This window comes from Ceratotherium simum, chromosome 11 (assembly GCF_057802395.1).
Source record: "Ceratotherium simum simum isolate JZ-2026a chromosome 11, ASM5780239v1, whole genome shotgun sequence".
Taxonomy (NCBI): domain Eukaryota; kingdom Metazoa; phylum Chordata; class Mammalia; order Perissodactyla; family Rhinocerotidae; genus Ceratotherium; species Ceratotherium simum.
In genome coordinates this window covers 2,627,691-2,647,511 of record NC_141910.1, presented here as the reverse complement: position 1 = coordinate 2,647,511, position 19,821 = coordinate 2,627,691, and the positions used below count along the sequence as shown (strand labels likewise).

Sequence of the window (19,821 nt, the reverse complement as noted above, 5' to 3'; positions counted from 1 at the left end):
CAGGCACAGATGCCAGAGATTGCAGTGGGCTCAGAACACACAGCTCCTGCCCCCACCCCTGCAGTGGCAGCAGGTGGAATCTGTGACCAGATACTACCACCATGCAAAGGCACAAATCCACCCTGTCAAATAGTATGAAGAGGTATATTAATACTCCAGACCAGAAGGAAAATGACAAGCACCCAGAAATCAATCCTGAAGGCACTGAAATTTACAAGCTAAAATGACAGATAATTCAAAATAGCTGTCATAAAAAAACTCAATGAGTTACAAGAAAACTCAGAAAGACAGTTCAAGGAAATCGGGAATAAAATTAATGAACACAGGGAATTCTTCACAAAAGAGACTGAAACTATAAAGAAAAAACAGTCAGAAGTGTTGGAGATGAAAAACACAATGAATGAGATAAAGAAAAATCTGGAGTCTTTAAATAACAGAGCTGATATTATGGAGGACAGAATTAGCAATTTAGAGGACAGAAATATAGAAATGCTTCAGATGGAGGAGGAGAGAAAACTAAGACTAAAAAGAAATGAAGAAGGGCTGCCCTGGTGGTGTAATGGTTAAGTTTGCATGCTCCAGTTCAGCAGGCCAAGATTCACAGGTTCAGATCCCAGGCACAGACCTACACACCACTCATCAAGCCATGCTGTGGCGGCATTCCACATACAAAAGAGAGGAAGATTGGCACAGATGTTAGCTCAGGGCCAATATTCCTCACAGAAAAGAAAAAAAAAGAAAAACATGAAGAAATTCTCTGAGAAATATCCAACTCTATTAGGAAATGCAACATAAGGATCATTGGTATTCCAGAAGGAGAAGAGAGGGAGAAAGGAGCAGAGAGCTTGTTAAAAGAAATAATAGCTGAGAACGTTCCAAACCTGTGGAAGGAGCTGGAATTACAGGTAAAAGAAGCTAATAGAACTCCTAATTACATCAGTGTAAAAAGACCTTCTCTAAGGCAAATATTAGTAAAACTGGCAAAATTCAATGACAAAGAAAAAATATTAAGGGCAGCAAGGCAGAAGAAAATAACCTACAAAGGAACCCCTATCAGGCTTTCAGCAGATTTATCAGCAGAAACTTTACGGGCTAGGAGAGAGTGGAATGATATATTAAAATTTTGAAAGACAAAAACTTTCAGCCAAGAATACTCTATCCAGCGGAAATATCCTTCAGATATGATGGAGAAATAAAATCTTTCTCAGATAAACAAAAGCTGAGGGAGTTCATCGCCACAAGACCTCCTGACCCCCTCTACAAGAAAAGATCAAGAAGGCCCTCATACCTGAAGAAAAAAGAAAGGGCTTACAAAGCCTTGAGCAAGGTGATAAATAGGCAGACAAAATCAGAAAACTGCAGCTCTCTAACAGAACAGGTTAGCAAACACTATTATAACATTACAGATAAAGGGAAGGAAAACATCAAAAATAAATATAATCAATTCACTTTAACCACAACAGAAAATGGACTAAGTTGTGACAACGATAACTTAGTTGGGGAAGAGGAAAGGGATGGAACCTGCTTAGACTAAGGAAATAAGAGGCTATCAGAAAATGGACCATCTCATCTACGAGATCTTTTTTTTTTTTTTTAAAGATTTTATTTATTTATTTTTTTCCCCCAAAGCCCCAGTAGATAGTTGTATGTCATAGCTGCACATCCTTCTAGTTGCTGTATGTGGGACACGGCCTCAGCATGGCCGGAGAAGCGGTGCATCGGTGCGCGCCCAGGATCCGAACCCAGGCAGCCAGCAGCGGAGCGCACGCACTTAACCACTAAGCCACGGGGCCGGCCCTCATCTACGAGATCTTTTATACAAACCTCACAGTAACCACTAAACAAAAACTCAGGACAGAGACACAGATGATAAATAAAGATAAAACTGAGATAACCATCATAGAGAGCCACCAAACTGAACTGGCAGTCCGAAATACACAGGACGAGAAACAAGGGAAATAAAGCAAGTGATAAAATGGCAGTATTAAGCCCTCAAATATCAATAATCACTCTAAATGTAAATGAATTGAATTCTCCAATCAAAAGACACAGAGTCGCTGTATAGATTATAAAACAAGACCCAAAAATATGCTGCCTCCAGGAAACACATCTCAGCTCTAAAGACAAACACAAGCTTAGAGTGAAGGGATGGAAGATGATACTCCAGGCTAATGGCAAACAAAAGAAAGCAGGTGTTGCCATACTTACATCAGACAAAGTAGACTTCAAGATAAAAAATGCAATAAGTGACAAAGTGGCGCAGTGTATAATGATAAAAGGGACACTCCACCAAGAAGACATAATACATAAATATATATGCACCTAACACAGGAGCACCAAAGTACATAAAGCAACTATTAACAGACCTAAAATGAGATATTGACAGCAACACAATAATAGTAGGGGACCTTAACAACCCACTTACATCAAAGGCTGGATCATCCAGACAGAAAGTCAACAAGGCAATAGTGGAATTAAATGAAAAACGAGACCAGATGGACTTAATAGATAGACATAGAACACTCCATCCTAAAACAGCAGAATACACATTCTTCTTAAGTGCACATGGAACGTTCTCAAAGATAGATCATATGTTGGGAAACAAGGCAAGCTTCAATAAATTTAAGAAGACTGAAATCATATCAAGCATCCTTTCTGACCATAATGCTATGAAACTAGAAATCAACTACAAGAGAAAAGCTGGGAAAGTGACAAATATGTGGAGACTAAACAACATGCTATTGAACAACAAATGGATCATTGAAGAAATTAAAGGAGAAATCAAAAAATACCTGGAGACAAATGAAAATGAAAATACACCATACCAACTCATATGGGATGCAACAAAAGCAGTCCTAAGATGGAAATTCATAGCAATACAGGCCCACTTTAACAAGTAAGAAAATTCCCAAATAAGCAGTCTTTAACTACATCTAACAAAACTAGAAAAAGAAGAACAAACAAAGCCCAAAGTCAGCAGAAGGAGGGAAATGATAAAAATTAGAGCAGAAATAAATGAAATTGAAACCAAAAAAACAGTAGAAAGGATCAATGAAACTAAGAGCTGGTTCTTTGAGAAGATAAACAAAACTGACAAACCCTTGCAAGACTCACTAAGAAAACAAAGAGAGAGAGAAGGCTCTAATAAATAAAATTAGACATGAAAAAGGAGAAATTACAACAGATACCACAGAAATACAAAAGATTATAAGAGAATACTATGAAAAACTATATGCCAACAAATTGGACAATCTAGAAGAAAAGGATAAATTCTTAGACTCATACAACTTCCCAAAACTAGTCAAGAACAAATAGAGAATCTGAGTAGACCAGTCACAAGGAGAGAGATTGAAACAGTAATCAAAAACGTCACCAAAAATAAAAGTCCAGGACCAGATGGCTTCTCTGGAGAATTCTACCAAACATTCAAAGAAGATTTAATACATATCCTTCTCAAACTCTTCCAAAAACTTGAAGAAGATGGAACACTTCCTAACACATTTTACGAGGACAGCATCACCCTGATCCCAAAGCCAGACAAAGACAATACGAAAAAGGAAAATTATAGGCCTATTTGGCTGATGAACATAGATGGAAAAATCCTCAACAAAATATTGGCAAACCAAATACAGCAATACACTAAAAGGATCATTCAATATGGTCAAGTAGGATTTATACTAGAGATGCAGGGATGATTCAACATCGCAAATCAATCAATGTGATACACCACATTAACAAAATGAGGAATAAAAACCACATGATCATCTCAACAGATGCAATAGAAAGCATTTGACAAGATGTAATATCCATTTATGATAAAAACTCTCAATAAAGTGGGTATAGCAGGAAAGTAACTTAACATAGTAAAGGCCATATATGACAAACCCACAGTCAACATTATACTCAATGGGGAAAAACTGAAAGCTATCCCTCTGAGAACAGGAACAAGACAAGGGTGCCCACTCACCACTCTTATTCAACGTAGTACGGGAGATTTTGGGCAGAGCAATTAGGCAAGAAAAAGAAATAAAATGTATCCAAATTGGCAAGGAAGAAGTGAAACTCTCCCTCTTTGCAGACAACATGATTTTATATGTAGAAAATCCTAAAGAAATCCATCACAAAACTACTAGAAATAATCAATAACTACAGGAAAATTGCAGGGTACAAAATCAACTTAGAAAAATAAGTTGCATTTCTACACTCTAATAACAGGCTAACAGAAAGAGAACTCAAGAATACGATCCCATTTACAAACACAACAAAAAGAATAAAATATCTAGGAATAAATTTAACCAAGGAAGTGAAAGACCTATACAATGAAAACTATAAGACATTATTGAGTGAGATCAATGATGACATAAAGAAATGGAAAAATATTCCACGCACTTGGATTGGAAGAATGAACATAGTTAAAATGTCCATACTACTTAAAGCAATCTATAGATTCAATGCAATCTCAATCGGAATCCCAAGGGCATTCTTCACGGAAATAGAACAAAGAATACTAACATTCATATGGGGCAACACAAGACCCCAAATAGTAAAAGCAATCCTGGTAAAAAAGAAGAAAGCTGGAGGGCCAGCCTGGCGGCATAGCGGTTAAGTTCGCGCCTTTCACTTCAGCGGCCTGGGGTTCGCTGGTTCAGATCCTGGGCGTGGACCTACTCACCGCTCATCATGCCGTGCTGAGGCGGGGTCCCAGATAGAAGAACTACAACTCTTCAACTGTGACAGACAACGATGTACTGGAGCTTTGGAAGAAAAAAGAAAAAAAGAAAAGAATAGTTAAAAAAAAAAAAAAAGAACAAAGCTGGAGGTATTACAACCCTTGACTTCAAAATATAGTAAAAAGCGATAGTAATCAAAACAGCATGGGCCGGCCCCGTGGCTTAGCAGTTGAGTGCACGCACTCCGTCACTGGCGGCCCGGGTTCGGATCCCAGGCGCACACCAACGCACCACTTCTCCGGCCACGCTGAGGCCGCGTCCCACATACAGCAACTAGAAGCATGTGCAACTATGACATACAACTATCTACTGGGGCTTTGGGGATTAAAAAAAAAAAAAAAAGGAGGAGGATTGGCAATAGATGTTAGCTCAGAGCTGGTCTTCCTCAGCAAAAAGAGGAGGATTAGCATGGATGTTAGCTTAGGGCTGATCTTCCTCACAAAAAAAATAATAATAATAAAAATAAAAAAAATAAAAATAAAACAGCATGGTACTGGTACAAAAACAGACACACAGGTCAATGGAACAGAATTGAAAGCCCAGAAATAAAACCACACATCTACGGACAGCTAATCTTCAACAAAGGAGCTAAGAACATACAATGGAGAAAGGAAAGTCTCTTCAATAAATGGTGTTGGGAAAACTGAACAGCCACATGCAAAAAAGTGAAAGTAGACCATTATCTTTTGCCATACACAAAAATTAACTCAAAATGGATTAAACACTTGAAGATAAGACATGAAACCATAAAACTCCTAGAAGAAAACATAGGCAGTACACGCTTTGACATCCGTTTTAGAAGATTCTTTCGAATACCATGTCTACACAGGCAAGGGAAACAAAAGAAAAAATAAACAAATGGGACTTCATCAGACTAAAGAGCTTCTGCAAGGCAAAGGAAACAACGAACAAAATGAAAAGACAACCCACCAACTGGGAGCAAATATTTGCAAACCATATATCTGACAAGGGGTTAATCTCCAAAATATATAAAGAACTCACACAACTTAACAACAAAAAAACAAACAACCTGATCAAAAAATGGGCAGAGGCTATGAACATTTTTCCAAAGAAGACATACAGATGGCCAACAGGCACATGAAAAGATGTTCTACATCACTAATCATTAGAGAAATGCAAATCAAAACTACACTGAGGGGCCGGCCCAGTGGCTTAGCAGTTAAGTGCACGTGCTCTGCTACTGGTGGCCTGCATTCGGATCCCGGGTGCGCACTGATGCACTGCTTGTCTGGCCATGCTGAGGCGGTGTCCCACATACAGCAACTAGCAGGATGTGCAACTACCACATACAACTATCTACTGGGGCTTTGGGGAGAAAAAAAAAGAAAAAACTACACTGAGATATTACCTTACACGTATTAGAATGGCTAGAATCACCAAGACAAAAAATAACAAATGTTGGAGAGGATGTGGAGAAAAGGGAGCCCTCATACACTGCTGGTGGGAATGCAAACTGGTGCAGCCACTATGGAAAACAGTATGGAGATTTCTCTAAAATTTAAAAATAGAAATGCCATATGACCCAGCTATCCCACTACTGAGTATTTATCCGAAGAACTTAAAATCAACAATTCAAAGAGACTTATACACCTCCAAGTTCATTGCAGCATTATTCACAATAGACAAGACATGGAAGCAACCCAAGTGCCCATCCACTGACAAATGGATAAAGAAGATGTGGTGTATATATACAATGGAATACTACTTAGCCATAAGAAAAGACAAAATCCTCAGATTTGCAATGACATGGATGGACCTTGAGGGTATTATGTTAAGCGAAATAAGCCAGACAGAGAAAGACAAACACCATGTGATTTCACTCATATCTGAAAGATAAACAAACACATGGACAAAGAGAAGAGAGTAGTGGTTATCAGTTGAGTGGTGGGCATAAGGGGTAAAGGGCACATATATATGGTGACTGACAAATAATAATGTACAACTGAAATTTCACAATGTTATAAACTATTATGACCTCAATAAAAAAAGAGAAGTGAAAGTAATGGAAGGGTTAAACAGAGATTATACAAAGAGGAAGAGAAAAATTATCTGGAATGGAAAGAGAGAGAGGCAAGGAGATGGAGAATATGAAAAGGAAGTTATGAGACGAGAAGGGTAGGGTGAGAAGGTCCCACATATGCCTGCCTATCAGAACTCCAGAAGAAGAGAATAGAGAGGATGGAAGAGAAGCATCTTTGAAGAGATAATGGCTGAGAAATTTCTAGTACTGAGGATAGACCACATGCATAGATCATAGCTGCAGGAAACAAGATAAATAAGAAGTCAACACCTAGACACAGTGCAGTGAAACTGCAGAACACCTAAGATAGAGATTTTTTAAAAGACAGGAAAAAGATCACTTACAAAGAAACTACAATTAGACTGGCAGTAGCTTTCTCATAGCAATTATGGAAGCCAGAAGACGATGAAATAATATATATATTTTTAATATAGGTGATTGTCACTTTTTTTCTTTTTTTTAAAGAAAGATTTTATTTTTAGAGCAGTTTTAGGTTCACAGTTACGATTGGAAAATGCAGAGTTCCCGTATACCCCTACATGCACCGGAGCAGTACATTCGTACATCGACGAACCTACATTCACACATCATTGTCACCCAAAGCCCATAGTTTACATTAAGATTCATTCTTGGTGTTGGACATTCCACGGATTTTGACAAATGTATAATGACATGTGTCTACCATCACAGCATCACAGAGAATGGTTTCACTGCCCTAAAAATCCTTGTGCTCACCTATTTATTCCTCTTTCCTCCCTAACCCCTGGCAATCTCTTATCTTTTTACTGTCTCCATAGTTTTGACTTTTCCAGAATGTCAGGTAGTTTGAATCACACAGTATCTGGGCTTTTAGACTGGCTTCTTTCACTTAATAATATGCATTTAAGTTTCCCCTATGTCTTTTCATGGCTTGATGGCTCATTTCTTTTTCGTGCTGAATAATATTCCATTGTCTGGATGTGCCAGAGTTTACCCATTCACCTACTGGAAGACATCTTAGTTGCTTCCAAGTTTTGGCAGTTATGAATAAAGCTGCTATAAACATTCTTGTGCAGGTTTTTGTGTGGACATAAGTTTTCAATTCATTTGGGTAAATACCAAGGAATTTGATTGCTGAGCTGATATCTTTTTTTAAATAGCTTTATTGAAACATAATTTACACACCATATGATTCACCCTTTTAAAGTACACAACTCAATGTTTTTAGTATATTCACAGAGTTGTGCGACTATCACCACAATCAATTTTAGAACATTTTCATCCTCCTTCAGAGGACCTCATACCCATTAGCTGTCACTCCTCATTCCCTTCCTCTTCTCACCCCAGCCCTAAGCAATTAGCAGTCTGCTTTCTCTATAGATTGTCTCTATAGATTTGCCCATTGTTAACATTTCATGTAAATAGAGTCATACAATATGTGGTCTTCATGTCTAGCTTCTTTCAGTTAGTCTGTTTTCAAGGTTTATCCATGTTGTAGCATGTATCAGTACTTCATTTCTTTTTCTGCTGAATAATATTCCATTGTATGGATATACTATATTTTGTTTATCCATTCATCAGTTGATGGATATTTAAGTTGTTTCCACTTTTTGGCTGTTATGAATAATGCTACTATGAACATTCACGTACAAGTTTTTGTGTGGACACATGTTTTAATTTTTCTTGGATCTATATCTAGGAGTGGGATTGCTGGGTCATGTGATAACTCTATGTTGAAATTTTTGATGAATGGCCACACTGTTTTCCAAAATAGCTGCCCCATTTTACATTCCCACCAGCAATATGTGATGCTTCCAATTACTCCACATCTTTGCCAACACTTGTTATTGTCTATCTGTTTGGTTATAGCCATCCTAGTGGGTGAGAAGTGGTATATCTTTGTGATTTAGACTTGCATTTCCCTAATGATTAATGATATTGAGCATCTTTACATGTGCTTATTTGAAATGATCTCTTTAAAGCATTAAGAAGAAAATAAATGCCAATCTAAAATTGTGTACCTTGAAAAGCTACCTTTCAAAAAGAAGGGGGAAATTGACAGTTTCAGATAAACGAAAATGGGGAGAGTCATATATATAGGCCTATACAAAAGGAACTTCTAAAGGATGCTATCTTGGGTCAGAATCCCTCAGAACAGAGCCTTTGACGGGGTTCTTGTGCGAGTGATTTATTGAGGTAGTGCTCTCAGGAGAAGCCTGTAAGGAAGTGAGGGAAGCAAGATGGGGCAGGAGAGGCAAAGAGAGTTTCAGCTGAGGTCTAGCGTCAGACTAATCCCACAGGGAGCTCTGGAGCACAGGTGGCGCTGTGGAGTAATCACATCTTGATGCAAGGGGGCTGGGCTTATGTTCCACCCCTCCCACCATTGGTTGTTACTCACTGGCTGTGTAAATATGTAGGAAATCTGAACAAGCACTGTATTATAATATTAACGCCTAATTTGTAGGGTTAAAAACCACAAAACTAAAATATTCAACAAATACACAAGATCTTTGGGGTTTTTTTCAGAGGTACTCTTAAGATACTAACTTTAGGCTTTCTTAAGTATGCCTGGTGAATTTTCAAGGGTAGCACTAAAAGACTAAAAAAAAGTGTATATAACTTTCATACTATCAGAAGGAAAAAATAGAATAAGAAGGCAAACAATTTAGAAGTTATTATTTTAAAAAGACAAAAAAAGTGGGGCCGACCCGGTGGTATAGTGGTTAAGTTCACGCTCTCTGCTTCAGCGGCCTGGGGTTCACAGGTTCTGATCTTGGGCACAGACCTATGCACCACTTATCAAGCCATGGGTTGGCAGGCGTCCCACATGTAAAGTAGAGGAAGATGGGCATGGATGTTAGCCCAGGGCCAATCTTCCTTAACAAAAAGAGGAGGATTGGCACCAGATGTTAGCTCAGGGCTAATCTTCCTCACCAAGAAAAATAAAAGACAAAAAAGGAATAAAATGAAATGGTATTTCATTGTGCTTTTAATTTGATTCTCCCTGATTTCTTTCTTCTTTTTTTTTTTTTTTTTTGGTGAGGAAGATTAGCCCTGAGCTAACATCTGTGCCCGTCTTCCTCTATTCAGTATATGGGATGCCACCACAGCATGGCTTGATGAGCGGTGTGTGGGGCCACACCCGGGATCCGGGCTTGCGAATCCCGGGCCACCAAAGTGGAGCAGGCAAACTTAACCACTACTCCACCGGGGCAGCCCCTCCCTGATTTCTAGTGAGAAACTTTTCATATATTTGTGAGCCATTCATGGATTCCTGTTCACATCTTTTGTCCATTTTTCTTTTGAATTCAGATCTCCCCCACCCCTCTTATTTATCTGTAGGAGTTCTTTATATATTCTCCCTGCAAATCTGTAATTGGGTATCTGTGCTGCAAATATCTTTTTCCTTTCTGAAACTCAGCCAAGCAATTATGCTATTGGGTCAGACACTTTTGGAATTACCTTTGGAGGCTGTAGAATTTTTTTCTTGATCAAAGTAATACATGCACATAGTTTAAAAAGTCAAACAATGGCCTCTGTCCTCTTGCTCCAGTCTGCACTGGCTGGTTTCTAGGTGTGATGCACAGTAGCTTTTTGAGAAAGCACACATTCTTTTGTGTGCTTATTTGCTGGTTGGTTCATTTTTTACTTTCAAATTCTGAAAACATCTTGATGTTTCATGTACATACAATTGATAGTTTGGCTAGGCATGGAAAAAAGCATCATCACTCAGAATTTTGTAAGCGTATCTCCATGGCCTTTTATTTTTGCATGTTGTCACTCCTTTCTAGAATTAAATACCATCCTATTCTAGCTTAGTGAATGCAGTATCTTGTCTCTCTGAGAATATTAATTACAACTTCTTTGAGGTTTTCTTCTGCTCGGCCATCTTGAACTTAGAAGTCCCTCTCCCACAATTAAAATTAATGTTTAAATAGGCATATATCGTTGCTGTTCAGCCTCAGGTCGCCACAGTGGAGGCACTTGAAATGATCCTTAAACTTTGGTGTCCATTATAATGCCCTGAGGAGTTTCTAAAAACTGCACATACTCTCTCCCATGCCCAGATATGCTGATACAGTAGGTCCAGGGCAAGGCTCAGGAATGCAAGCCTTCCAAGGCATTCTACCTGAGTGCCCGCCGCCACCCCACCCCCGGGAGGGAGTCCTGCCTGCGGGTGTCTTGGGAGTTAAGTCAGATTATAGTTCTGGCTCTATCTCAGTCTTGCAATTTATTTTATCCTTCTGGGCCTCAGTTTCTTGGTCTTCAAAACAGAGATGATATCTACCTGCCTTCCCCATCCCATGTTATGTGGACTGATTGAGATGACATCTGAGGAAATCTTTGTAAAGCACCCAGTCCTCTCAATACATGAGGGAGGACTGTGATGATTCCTGCTGCATCACCAGCTGAGGTGTGTGTTCAGTCCTACAATGTGCCATGTGATGCTACCTGGCCTCCAGGCCTCAGCTACTCCAATTGTGACACATGGAGCTTGGACTCAGTGGTTCTGGACCCTGTCTGCCCAGAATCACCTGCCCATGGCAGAGTCCTCTTCTGGAGAGTCTCATCCAATAGGTCTGGAGTGGGGCCCGAGCATCCGTTTGTTTTAAGACGCTTCCTGAATGATTCTCATATGCAGCCTAGGCTGAACCACGGCCTAGGTGATCTTGAAGGCCTCTGTCAATTCTAAAAATAATCCAAAGCCTGTTGGGGACTGCCAGGCCAGAGGCACAGATGGTGGGACCGGATGGGCGGGGGCTACCACAGCAGTTCTCGACTCCCTCATCTCTGCTCAGCTCCAGCAGGACCCTCTCCCCGGCCAGGCGGGCCCTCAAGTGGCCATGGCGAGAGCGGCTCAAGCTGTAAGGGGTCACAGCTGTGCACCTGGCAGGCAGCCCCGAGACACTGATCCTTGCAGCCTTCGGAGACGTCGTCGGGCAGGCAGCTGCGGGTGGGGTGGGGGGGTCAGCTGTCTGGGGGGTGGCTTAGTGTTGAAACGTTTGCAAACCTTGGGGAATGAGGGCTTCCAGCTGGGAGGTGCTGCATTTTATAAAACATGTTTAAAAAAGTCTTTTGAATTCATTAAAGTAACACAAGATTATTATAAAACACTTCAAAAATACAGAACAAGGTAAGGAAAAAAGATCACACGTAATACTACCATCCAGTGATAATATCTAACATTTTGGAATATTTCCAAATGTCCGAACATGTCACGACCCAGACAGTGACGTGCTGAGAGTTTACTCCAGGGCAGGAAAATACTGAGCCTTGCATGGATTAGCTCCTGAGATCGCCTCAGGACAGAAGGAGATAAGTACTCTTGTTACTCCGTTCTTACAGGTGAGGAAATGGGCAAGAAACCTGCCCAAGATGCTAGACTTCAGGATGCTGGAAGACGCCTTGAAGATGCTAGACTTCAAACCCGTCTATCTGGCTCCAATGCTCTACCACTCACCCCTACTGACCACTGCAGCAGATGCGGCCCACATTAAAGGTACTGTCCTTCAAATGAGAGAGTTCTGCGACCTTTTTTCCCTTAATATCTCCTGACCTTCCCCCAAATCATTAAAATGCTTCCTTAGTTTCACTTGTGATCAAACAAAAGCAAATCAAAGGAAGATACCATTTTTCACATAACACATTGACAACATTTTAAAATATTACACACGTGCATATGGGGAGTTTTAAAATGTTCAAATGCCTTGATTCAGTAATCCCATTTCTAGGACCCTATTCTAAGGAAATAGGCAGGTAATGGAAGGTTTATTCACTACAGCATTATTTTGAGCTGGGAAGAATGCTGTGGAGAATAATTTGAATGTATAACATGTAGACTTCAGAAAATTATTTCAGCACTAAAAATCATATTATAAAGTTGGCACATGAAAATATTTCCAGAATATGTAAAGTGATAAAATAGGGTATGATCCCAATTTGGTAAAGTGTTGCAAAATAAATCCATATAAATTAAACAAAAGTTCAGTCTTTTTGTTACCCAATAATATAAAAAGGAGAGAGTCTCTCCAAACGTGTAGGGGATATTTAGGATGGGCTGAATTCAAATATAGGTTTATGGCATACTCACAATTCTCTTTGTGGGTGTGAAGGCCTGACAGACTGTGCAGAGATAGGCAGCTAAACACTTTCAAGGAGATACCTGTGTGAGGGCCAGAAGGGACCTGCCCAAGTAAGATCCTGAGTTAGGGCAAGAAAACTGGTTTCAGACGTGTGCCCCAAAACCTCAGTGCCAAGGACAGAATCTCCAAATTGCAAGTGTCAATTTGCAAGCAAGTTGCTTCTCCCGTCGGTAACCACAAGGTGCGGCCCCCTGGTGCATAGCAGAAGGCATGTTTATTTAAAGATGGTTAATGACACTCCTGAGCAAGGCCGGCGAGGCCAGGGTTTGCAAATATGACTGGGAACAGCCTTGTTACCATTCGTATCTCTGAGTGGTGGGATTAACCAATAATTTTATATTTTTAATATTTCTTTGTTTTCTTAACTTTTTATCCTGAATATATATTACTTTTTAAAAATTCTCATTAAGGAAAATTTCAAATATGCCAAAAGTAGAGAGACTAGTAAATTGAACCTTCATGTGTCCATCACTCAGCTTCAACTATTCTCAACTTTCTGCCAATCTTGTTTCATCCATCCATACTGCAACTTTGTTTTTTCTGGAGTATTTTAAAGCAAATTCCAATTGTCCCATCCCAGGCCGGTGGAAGACCCTTCACGTTGTCCCCTGTGTCCTTTTGAAATGACTTCATTAGTCTTTGACAGTTTCTGTGCTTTCTGACTCAATAAGATGTCCCTGCTTTTGGTAGATTTTTGTAAATGGTCATAAATTACTCTTATTCCTGTATGCATGCCCTTTTGCAATATGATGTTGTAGCTTCTCCCATCAAGAGGTGGAGTCAGTTTCTCCACCCATTGGATCTGGGCTTGGCCACCTGACTTGCTTTGGTCAGTAAGACATTATTGGCAGTGCACGGTAATACTGAGTTCATATGGCTGAGTCCATTCTCAGTTTTGACAGAAGACAGTGGAGGCAGCTGATAATGAGTGAGCTCTGTATTGTATGTGGAGGAGGATGGTAAGCTGATGATGTTAGCCCCAATCTGTATTTGTTATCTATTGCTGCATAACAAATTACTCCAAAATTTACAACCAATATTTATCATGTCACAGTTTTTGTAGATCAGCTTAGGTAGATGATTCTGGCTCAGGGTCTCTCATGAGGTTGCAGTCAAGATGTCAGCTAGGGCTTCAGTCATCTAAAGGCTTGACACGGGCTGGAAGATCCACCTTCAAGATGGCTCCCTCACTTGGCTATTGGAAGGAGGCCTTAGTTCTTCATCCTGTAGGACTCTTAAAAGGGCTGCTTGAGTGTCCTAACAACATGGCTGCTAGTTTCCCCCAGAGTTTGTGATCTAAGAGAGAGCAAGGAAGAAGCCACAATGCCTTTTATGTCCTAATCTTGAACGTCACACACTTACACTTCTGCCACATGCTATTCATTAAGCAAATCACCAAGAATTGCTCACACTTAAGGGGAACAGAATTGGGCTCCATCTTTTTTTTTTTTTTTTGTGAGGAAGATCAGCCCTGAGCTAACATCAGATGCCAATCCTCCTCTTTTTTCTGAGGAAGACTGGCCTTGAGCTAACATCCATGCCCAACTTCCTCTACTTTATATGGGACACCTCCACAGCATGGCTCGAAAAGCAGTGTGTTGGTGCGTGCCTGGGATCTGAACTGGAGAACCCCGGGCTGCCTCAGCGGAGCACATGTACTTAACCACTTGTGCCACTGGGCTGGCCCCTGGGCTCTATCTTTTGAAGGGAAAAGTATCAAAAAATTTGTGGGCATATTGCAAAACAACACACTCTCCTACTCAAATTTCCTTCCCCACCTTCCCTTATACACTGCTATCTTACTCACAGGACAAACAAGCCTTACCAGTTTAACAGAACATAAAAGGGAAAATTTCATTGTGAAGAAGGAATTTTTAGTAGTGCAACTTAGCTGTCCACTCCTGTCATTTTGCAGTTGTTGTAAATATTGCAAAATGTGTATTGCATATGTTAGAAGTCACGTGTATCATGATGCATTAATTATTTTTTCAATTTTCTGATGTAGGTATTTAATATATCCTTCTGGTTTATGTCATATTAGCACTAGCATTTGTGTTTTAAAAACATTTTTGACAGTCCAATGTGGTGATTTTTGAAGATGTAGTGTGAAAATACAAGGAGGAGTCTAGGCCTAGGTTTATAGACATTTCTGATCAAGTTAATGGTGAAGATTTTCAGTCTTCTGAGTCATTTCAGTGCACTAGGGGACAATGGATCCAAAAAAGTTCATCTTTATAGTGAAAGATATTTGTGAATAGGTTTTACATGGGCTGGTAATTTGAGTTGTTCTGTTCCTTTGTGCATAGTCTGTGGTGGACAACTTACACATTCAGTAATGGCTCTGTCTTAGTCCATTTGGGCTATCACAGAATACCATAGACTAAGAGGCTTATAAACAGTAGTAATTTATTTCTTATAGTTCTGGAGGCTGGGAAATCCAAGATCAAGTCACCAGCAGATTCAGTGTCTGGTGAGAACCTGCTTCCTGGTTCATAGACAGCTGTCTTTTTTTGTGTGTGTGAGGAAGATCAGCCCTGAGCTAACATCCATGCTAATCCTCCTCTTTTTGCTGAGGAAGACCGGCTCTGAGCTAACATCTATTGCCAATCCTCCTCCTTTTTTCTTCCCCAAAGCCCCAGTAGATAGTTGTATGTCATAGTTGCACATCCTTCTAGTTGCTGTATGACACGGCCTCAGCATGGCTGGACAAGCGGTGTGTTGGTGCACACCTGGGATCCGAACCCAGGCTGCCAGTAGTGGAGCATGCGCACTCAACCGCTAAGCCACAGGGCCGGCCCTAGACAGCTGTCTTTTTGCTGTGTCTTCACATAGTTGAAGGGGCAAGGGAAGGGGCATTTTTATAAGGGCACTAATCCCATTCTTGTGGACTCCACCCTCATGACCTAATCACCTCCCAAAGGCACCATCTCCAAATGCCATCACCTTGGGTGTTAGGATTGAACATAAGAATTTTGAGGGGAGGGCCAGCCCCGTGGCTTGGTGGTTAAGTGTGTGCACTCCACTGCTGGTGGCCTGGGTTCGGATCCCCAGTGTGCACCGACGCACTGCTTCTCTGGCCACGCTGAGGCCGCGTCCCACATACAGCAACTAGAAGGCTGTGCAACTATGACATACAACTATCTACTGGGGCTTTGGGGGAAAAAATTAATAAATTAAAAAAAAATTAAAAAAAAAAAGAATTTTGAGGGGCCACAAACATTCATTCAGTCTATAGCAGGCTCCAACAAAATTGAAAGACACTATACTGCAAATAACAGCCATTTGACAAGTGAGGGGCCTAATTATTGTAAATGGCTACTGGAATGTCCAAATAGAATAAAGTTTTCACTTTAAAAGAAGGCACAAACAGTGAAAAGGCTCAGGAATCAAATTATTTAGCAGGAGGACTTATTGCCCAGGAAAGAATATGTCATACAGTTGGTGAGAATCTAGTAAAGCTAGATGTAAAATGAGTTGACTGAACTCTAAAACAAGATTCAGTGTGAGAAAATGGAAAGATTCTGTTCCCCCAAAATACAGTAAGGCACTGTGTTGATGATGTGTTACATGATGTCAAAGAGGTTTTGTATAATACACCAAAATCAACAACATCTCTAACTAGGCTGATGAGTCAACAGATTTCACCAATAAACATCATGCCTTAACATTTGTGATATTTGTAAATAATGGTGGAATTCAAGACTACTTTTTCTTCTGCGAATAGCTATTGCACAATCCATTAAGAAGATATAATAATAATAAACATATATGCAGCTAACAACCAAGCTCCAAAAAACATGAAGCAAAAAATGACAGAAATGAAGATATAGACAATTCAACAATAATAATTGGAGACTTCAATACTCCATTTTCCTTTTTTGTTTTGTCTTCTTTTCTTCTTTTTTGCTGAGGAAGATTTGCCCTGAGCTAACATCCACTGCCAATCTTCCTCTTTTTTTGCTTGAGGAAGATTAGCTCTGAGCTAACATCCATACCAGTCCTCCTCTGTTTTGTATGTGGGTCACTGCCACAGCATGGCTGATGAGTGGTGTAGGTCCGCACTCTGGAATCCAAACCTGTGAACCTGGGCAACCGAAGTGGAGCACACAAACTTAACCACTATGCAACAGGGCCGTCCTCAATACTCTATTTTCAATAAAGGATAGCACAACTAGACAGAAGATCAACAAAGAAATAAATAACGGATCTTAAATGTATTTTTAAATGCATCTTCTCTTTCTTCGTATCTTCTAATTACTTACTGTTTGTATACATGAAGGCTATTGATTTCTTCGTGTTGATTTTATATCATGTTATTTACTAAATTTTCTTATCATTTGTGATAGATTTCCCTTCAATTCTTTTGGGTGTTTCAACTAAACAATTATATTATCTACAAATAGAGATAGGAGTTTTGTGGGGTTTTTTGCTGCAAAAAGCTTTATTGTTTCTATTTGGTCCACAGCTTGGGAGAGGGCTCCAGGGCGGTTAAAAAGCTGCCTAGTGGCAGCAGAGAGAATCTCAGGTAGGAGTCCTGACAGCAGGGGGTGCAGAGGCGCCCCTCAAAGGCCACTGGGCTCCGGAGGCTCCTAGAGGTCCTTGAGGGTGACCCTTTCAAAGAGATACTTGCCCATGCAACCTGGGGGCCAGCCAGCCTGTTGAGGTTACTCATGGAGGTCCATCTTCTTCATGAGTTTCACCTCCTCATCTAGGAATTGGCTCTCCAGGAGGTCACAGAGATGGGGTCTATGTGGGCAGAACCCAAGGCACAAAGATCCCAAAGGGCCTGGTTCAGGTTCTTCTCCAGGGCCATGGTAGCTTCCCTGCTGTCCAGGGCTTTACCCTACTCATCTTGGGACAGCTTCTGCTCCTGAAGCAAGGAATATGAAAGAATTTATAGACATATTTTAAATCCAGCACACCATCATAATATAGTCCAAATAGATCTGGACTATCTGAACACCCTGAAGAACATCACATTGGTCCATTATGTCAATAACATCATGTTAATCGAACCACATAGCTAAGAAGTGGCAGTATGTTGGAGCTTTGGTAAGATACGTGCTCTCCACAGAATGAGAGATAAATCCTAGGAAGATTCTGGGGTCCATCACATTAGTAAAGTGTTTTTAGAGATCCACTGAGAAGGAAGCACAATACTTGGTGGCTTCTTTGTGTTCTGGAGATAGTATGTTTCATACTGGGGAAAACCGCTCTGACTCATTTATTGGGCCACATGGAAGTCTGACAACTTTGAGTGGGGCCCAGAGAAAGAAAAGGCTCTGCAACTGGTTCGTGACATTACAAGCAACCTTGCCACAGGGGCCATGTAATCCAGGAGACTTTGTGATTTTAGAGGTTTCCATGGTGAATAAAGACCTGTGAGGAGTGTATGGCAAGCCCAAGACAACCATATATCATTCAATAAACAGCTCCTGGGCCATGATAGAGATGGCACATCTGACCATGGGACATCAAGTGACCGTGTGGTCAGAAATGTCTATCATAAGCTGGTTTCTCTCAGACCTACCAAGTCAAAGGTTGAGTGAGCCCAGCAGCAATCCCTTATAAAATTGAAGTAGTACATATCAAGTAGGGCAGAGGCCAAAGTAAGCTATAGAAGCAAGTCACCTAGACCACCGTGTCATCCTCCACTGTTGCACTGATGCCTCTCCCTGAGATTATTAGCTGATGGAAGAGGCAAAAGGCCAAGGTTGAGTGTTGGATGAACTGCCTTGATACATGGGTGTAAGCCAAAAGTGGACCTCTGATACAGGAGGTCTCGCTCAGGGGTGACCCTGAAAGAGTGTTGAGGGGAAATCCTCCCAATGGTCCGAGCTTTGGGTGGTACATCTGATCATCGACTTTGTGTGGGGAGATAAGTGGCTCTAGGTAAAAATATACAGTCTTGAAGGCAGTGGCAAATAACTTAATTAACCAAGGACCAGAAAGGAAAAAGATTGGGAGACCTGGGACAAGGAGGTATTGGAAAGAAGCCTGTAGATCAAGAGTCTTCAAACGTTTTCTGTAAAGGGTCAGAGCAAATATTTTGGACTTACAGGCCATATGGTTGCTGTTGCAACTACTCGATTCTGCTGTTGTAGTGCGAAAGCAGCCATAGACAATATGTAAATAAATGAGCATGGCTTTCTTCCCAAAAAATTTTATTTACAAAACAGGCAGTGAGTGGATTTGGCCTGCAGGCTTTAGTTTGCCGACTCCTAGTATTGAAGGACCTAAGGAAGTGGGGAAAAAGTGTGAATATCTTTGTACTGCATTTCAATGACCACATGAGAGCATCCACCCATAAAACCAGATAACCAAATTGACAGAATGACTCAGCTAGTTGATGGCAGCCAGCCTCTGTTATCACCCACCCCAGTGCTGGCACAATTGGCTCAGGAATGGAATAGTCACTATAACAGAGTTGGAGGCTATGAATGGGCCCAAAAGCATGAGCTCCCACCCACCAAGGCTCAGCTAACTGTTATTGCTATGCAATGCCCAACCTGCAGAGGCCAATGCTGGGTCTGATATAGTGCCATTCCTCAAGGAGACCAACCAGCCACTTGGCGCCAAGCTGATTATTGGGCCCCCTGGAAGAAGCATTGCTTCATCTTGACTGGAATTAACACATGTTCTAGATATAGTCTTGTTTTTCTGCCTGCAGTGTCTTGGGCAACACCCTATCTGAGGACTTACAAAGAGATCTACCTGTAGGGAACTCTGCATAACATCACCACTGACCAAGAAACCCAACTTACAGCAAGGGAAGTGTGGCAATGGCCACGTGATAATGCAATTCACTGGTCCTATCATATACCATACCACTAAGAAGCTTCTGGACTACTAAAGTGGTGGAATGAAGTTGTAGCTGAGGTACCAGCTTGGAGATGATATTCAACAAGAATGGGACAGGATGCAATAT

General features: G+C 40.8%; 1 long non-coding RNA gene across 1 annotated transcript in view; it reads right to left on the bottom strand.

Annotated features, from left to right (window-relative positions):
- LOC147915900 (uncharacterized) overlaps positions 1-19,821 on the bottom strand; it is an 80,417-nt gene that overhangs the window by 31,833 nt on the left and 28,763 nt on the right. The window contains exon 2 of the long non-coding RNA XR_015553610.1: positions 4,673-4,754. This is a non-coding gene — a long non-coding RNA (uncharacterized LOC147915900). The remainder of the gene's footprint in view (positions 1-4,672; positions 4,755-19,821) is intronic.